The sequence below is a fragment of the Miscanthus floridulus genome, chromosome 11, assembly GCF_019320115.1.
Source record: "Miscanthus floridulus cultivar M001 chromosome 11, ASM1932011v1, whole genome shotgun sequence".
NCBI classification, from domain to species: Eukaryota; Viridiplantae; Streptophyta; class Magnoliopsida; order Poales; family Poaceae; genus Miscanthus; species Miscanthus floridulus.
The window spans coordinates 70,382,174-70,388,173 of NC_089590.1; positions in this window are offsets into that span (position 1 = coordinate 70,382,174).

A 6,000-nucleotide genomic window follows, 5' to 3' on the forward strand; every position below is an offset into this window, starting at 1 on the left:
GCGATATTGAAGCAGCAAGCTCATGATCGAGGAGAGCAGACTACCAGTGAAGATGATGATGATGACGATGAGTCTGACGAAGAAGAAGGTGATACGAAAGCGGTCGGTGTGAATTGGGGTGACCTGGAGGATGAGGACTCGTTGCCCACACAGGGGCCCTTCCTGTTCCACGCGGGGGGAAACGAGTTTGTGGGGATGGTGGAGCCAGGCCTGCCTCTGGGTTCGGCAGGAGCCAAAGGATCCGCCGCTTCACACGGGGTGCCGGCAGAGGATCGATGGATGGGGGGAAGCGAACCTGCCGCTGCCCCCGAGATGATAGAGGCAGGTAGTGCCGCCGCCCTACCCGAGGCATTAACGGAGAGGGGCGGCTCCGTTGCCACACCCTCAGAGATAAGGGAGACGAGCTCCCCCACCGTAGAGCAGGGGGCAGGCTCGAAACAGGCCCGCCCAGATGGGTCGGCGGGGGTTGGGGGTTCATCCCCAAAATGATCCCACCGCCCAAAGGCATCAGAGTAAGCCACTGATTCCCCCATTTTTCTTCCCTCCTTTTTTTTATTTTTCTGCTTTGACCTTATGCCCTTCACCTTTGTGTAGATTCTTGCGGACAGGCCGCTCCCTGGGGCTGGCGCCCTGGAAAAGCCTTGCTCTCCAGGCAGGATGGATCACGCTGCCCGACGTTGCCCCTATTTTGGGTAGGAGTGATGCTGATGCTATGGGCTCGTTGGCCGGTCCGGCGACGCCCGCACCCTTGGTGGTTGCCGAGTAGGCGGCGTCTTCCATGGTGGACGCGATCCCGCCAACCAGGAGTCTGGTATTGCTGGCCGATGTGGTCGTGACTGCACCCAGCAAGGAACCGCCGGACATAGCCATGGGGGCGTCCGAGGGGCCAGCGCATCCGGATGCAGTCGCGATGGCATCCGCGGGAGCAGCGTAGTCTGTGCCACCGAAGACCCAAGCGGTGGTGCCCACGACCGCAGCAAGCCCAGCAGGGCTGGTTGTTGCCATGGCGGCGCTCGAGGGAGCGACGCAATTCGCGCCACTGGCGGCCCAGGCCGCGGTGCCCGAGGTGGGCCTGATGAAGGACGACATGGCCGGAGGGTCTTTGGGCATCGTGACGGTGGTGGGGAGGACCAGAAGGGAACCGCCTTTGGCCCTGTTATCTGGAGGCAGCCGCTCCCCCACGTGGGGTGAGCCGTCGGTCCAGTGGATGGCCGCTCAAGACCCAGCATCAGTTCTTTTTTCGCTTGACGATGCTGCCGAGAGCTTGGAGCGGGAGAATCTTGACGTCGGGCTCTTGGCGGTGATGGGTGCCTTGAGGGAGGCCAGTGGTGCCTTGCGCGAAATCCTCATTCCTTCTAGCCAGGTATCTGCTTGATCTTCTCGCTTGTTTTCTTCTTTCTTCACGCATTTCTGTGTTTTCGTGTTTTTTATACCGGTCCTCTTTTCAGAATATTGTTGCTCGTAGTCGGGACAAGTCCCGGTTCCTTCATGGGCAAAAGGCAGAATGGGACTACCTTCCCGAGGAGGCCAGGCTGCAAGGAGATGTGGGCACGTAGCTTGCTGCCGTCCAGCAGCGGGAGGCCGAGGTGTGTTAGGACGCGGAGGAGGCTCATGGGATGTTTGAGGACCTGTCGGTGAGGGTGAAGCTGGACGAGGAGGAGGCCACCAGGCTTCGAAAGGAGCAGGACGAGCTGCTATAGAAGGACGCCACGGCCAGTGAGCAGGCCGGCGAGCTCCTAGTAGAGCTAGAGACAGAGCGAGACCTCAAGCTGAAGGCTGAGGAGAGGTCCATGGTGTTGCAGCAGAGGGTAGACCGGGACGTCGAGACGATCACCCGGTTGCGCGAGGAGTGGGACAAGTTACACCGGACCGAGGAAAGACTTCGCTCAGAGTGCAGTACAGCCTAGGAGGATCACGACCGGGCCATCCGGGGGCGCGATGAGGCGCATGGGGTGGCCGACTCCCTCCGGGCAGATCTTGGAGTCGTGGTGAACCGAAGGTTGGACGCTGAGAGCGTTGCTGCCAGGCTGGAGAAAGAGCTTACCGAAGTGCAAGGGATCCTCCGGACCGAGGGCGATGAGCATGACCTTCTGCAAGCCACTGTTGGGGTGGTCATCGATGCCCTAAGGGTGGCGCAGTCGGTGGAAACCAGCTCGCTCGCGGCTCGTGCCGCGGGTATCACGGCGCGGGTGGGCCAACTTGAGGAGGACGCCTTTCACGCCGGGATCACCCAAGCCTTTGCGGTCACTCGTTCCCATTATGATTGGGAGATTAACCTGGAGTTAATGAGCCATGGCTTCGCGCCTATCTATGACGATGCTGAGCTAGACGATATGGAAAAGGCGGTGACTCCCCTCGCGCGGAACCTGGCGAACAGGCTGAAAGAAGAGGTTCTCCCTTCGTGGAAGTAGTTAGTTGAAGAAGTTTGATAAACACTTATCTGTAATATGTGAACAAGTGTCAGTACCTTTGGGTCCGAAAACGGATTCGTGGCTTTTGTTTCGTAATTTGGTTTTGTTTGTTTGGTCTTACCTTCTTCCCTTTTTGCAATGAAAAAAGATTTACATGATCCGACCCTTTTGTTTGTTTAGACCGTGGGGCCTATGGTGTTTAGGGGAAATTTTGATTGTGCTAGTTGAGCAAAATTACCATAGTCGTCTGGGCGTGGGCCTTTTGCAGTCTTACCAATCTGTTCCCCCAAACTTTGCCGCCAGTCTTGGTGCGAGGAAGAGGTCTGTTGTAAACACTTTTTGGGAAAGAGGAAAGGAGGTACCTGTACCTTTATCAGCCCCCGAATGAGATCTGACCCCTTGTGGTTGCTGGGGTCAGATGTTACTGGAGACTAGAGCAAGGGAGGTGACGTTACTTGCCTGGATGGCTCGAGTGACGTGTTTTATGAGCTTGTTAACAGGGATGTTTGGGCGGAATCTGATCCCAATGCTTTGTGACAGAGTTGGCAAAGCATTTGGGTGGTATTCTGTTGCTCCTTGCCCCGCCTTCCAACAGATTCCCCCTCAATGGGGTTTCTATGGGCTTGGCTAGGGGCTAGATTGAACTAGAAGGTTGAGATGACCCTACCCACCTCAACACGGGTTGGGCAGAGGCCGTCGAGGCTCATCTGCGTTTTCTCCCCTGGCTGTTGTTGGACACGGGGTGGCTCAGGACCCTTCATGGGTCAGCCTTCAAACCTCGGTCTCTCGATCCAGCTCGAGCCCCCAAGCCCTTTAGGGTCTGATGGGGGTTAGCCATGTTTTCGCGCGTTACCCCATCCTCGGTTTCTACAATCAGAGGGGCTGAGTCGACGACACTTGCCTCGATGGCTCGCTATCGGGTATGTTCTTGTGAAATCTGAGTCCATCATTTGCTGATGGGATCGGTAGAGCCCTCATGTGGCATTTCACTACCTCTTAACCCACCTCTCGGTAGATGCCCGAGCTGTTCGATAGGCTTAGGTGGCCCGTTGGCCTCTCCTCGACGGAGATTCTATGGGTTCGGCTCGGGGTTAGAATCAAACGAGAAAGGTTGAGATGCCCCTGTCTGCCTCTGAGCGGGGTCGGGCAAGGCCGCTGGGGCTTGTCTCTATTTTTCTCCCCTGGCTCTGTTTGATGCAAGGCGGCCTCGAGCCCTTCATGGGCCGACCTTCGAACCTTGGTTGGTCACCGCTCATATTGAATGAGGCGGCTCCCGCCTCCTGACGCGACACGAAGCATTGAGATGCAGAGACTTGCATATGCCATGCTTGGATGTATGGTTTCAATGCATTACTTAATTGAAACGAAAGTGGGGTTTGGTGTAACACCTCGGGTGTTAGCTTTGCATAACTTGACTTGCATAACATGAGCATGAGCATCAAGCATTCATAAACAAGCATTTACAATTGAAACATTGGATTGAAACATCTGCAACATTTGCTTGTTGTCGCATGTTTCCGTGAACATATGCAACTTTTCTCATTATTTCATGTCTCCATGTGTATATGCATATGATCATGAGTGTATACATGTAGATGGTTGATATGAGTCACAAAAATATATTGGCAATACTTAGGTTAGCAAATGGAACATGGTACATGAATGTCACTTCCCATGATCAAGCCCATAAGTCATGTTTCATGTGATTACACTAAACAGCTCTATGAGTGACTAATACATGAAATGATTGTATGACCTTGCAATTTGCTTAAACATGTTTAGAGTATCATTATGAACACCTTTGATATTCATGCTTAGGGGTAATTAGGTCATTAAGCCATAGTTTGAAGCATACCATTCTTTAAATGTGACATGTTTGACCAAGTTTGAACTAGGTGTTAGATACCTTGCATGGAGGTGGTCACTAAAGCAAAGTTGTAGTATTTGGTATAAGGAACAACTTTTATTTTTGGGTCATTGAATGATTCAGCTCCTAACATGTTTGAAATTGGATCACAAGAGTCAGCAAAACAAACATTTCAACACTTATAAAAAAAATTTCTAAGTCATGTTCAGTGACCGACGGACAGGCTGACATTGAGGGTGATATTACTCAGTTTTGGTTGCGAATTAGAGCATGATCCCTTGACAAGAGTTGTAGCTGGTACATTAGGCTTCAACTTTGATGTACGAAGTTTTCACTGAAAGTCCACGGTCACGAAGTTTTCATCGCGGCAAAATGTGTCGTCAGGCTCGGCTTTGATTCACTGAATCGATTGAATCACAGCTCAATGGCCGACCGACGTCAGGGTCCGCGCGCCGCGTGGACGCGAAGAACGGCCGCGCGTCGCCGTTGCTCTGAACAGCCAGGCCGCGCCGAGCGAGAGCAGGCCATTATCACCCCCAGCACCACCCGCTCCCGCCCAGCGCACCATTTCGCATTTCCTGGCTCCTCCTTCGCCGTTCGCAGCGCCCGTAGCAGCAGCCGTCCCTGCGCCGAGAGTCCACCATCGCCGTTGAAGGCACCAGCTCGCGCCTAGCTACTCCATCACCACCGCAGCACTCCACCGCCACCCCAGCAACCCGCTGCGTCCACCCGTGTTCACTGATGGTGCTTGGTAAGCCACAGCGCCGCGCGCAAGCTCGCCGGAGCCCCGCCGTCAACCCCGTCGTCGTGGCCACGCCGCCACAGTCCACCTCTCGCTATGCTAGTTGATGCGCTAGGTTTCCCGTAGTTCGTAGATGCTTGTATGCTCGTTTGATTGAGCCACCGAGGTTGTCACCAGCGTACTGCCGTCGTCCCACCTCGCCGTGCCGCCATGGCCACCGCCGTCGGCACTAGCACCGACAATAGGGCCTACCAAGTAGTGCAGTAGATGCGCTAGGTCGAGTAGGTCCCACCGTGATGATGTCACCACCGGCGAGTTCATCGTCGGCGAGCTCTGGCCGCGCCCGTAGCATAGCGCTGCCTGCTCTGTTCTCGTCTCACTGACGCGTGGGTCCTCTGTCCAGCAGGTCCCACCGGTCAGCGGCAGTGAGAGTATAGGATAGTTCATATATTCCAGATTTGAGTGTGTTTTGTAATTTTTAGATCTCCAATTTGGTAGCTTCAAAAATGGTGAAATAAATTTGGTAGTGTTCCTTAGAAAGTGTAGTGTTTAGGAAAAATATAGTCTTGATACTTACAGTAGAAATTTTTGAAGATTTAAATGGAGATTTGAAATGTGTTTTTGAATGCATGCAAACTTGTTTATTTTATATATAGAGTTCCTGTGCTCCAAAAATTATGAAATTTTTGTAGTAAGTTATTCTTGTCATGTGTGAGCTCTGGTAAAAATTTCAGGGTCAGTGCATGAGTAGATTTGTAGTTATAAATTTTCCTTTAATAATTAGGAGATCCTTGTATGAATTTTCATAAATTATTTAGGAATCCAATATTCATGAAATTTGTTGGAGGTAATCCTAGTTGTATATGGATGCTAAGAAAAATAGGAAATCTGTTGCTTGACACTTTTCACTAGGGTTTTCTATTTATTCTATTTTAAGCCTTTTTGTCTTGTCATTTTTGTATAGAATGTTTTACTGTATA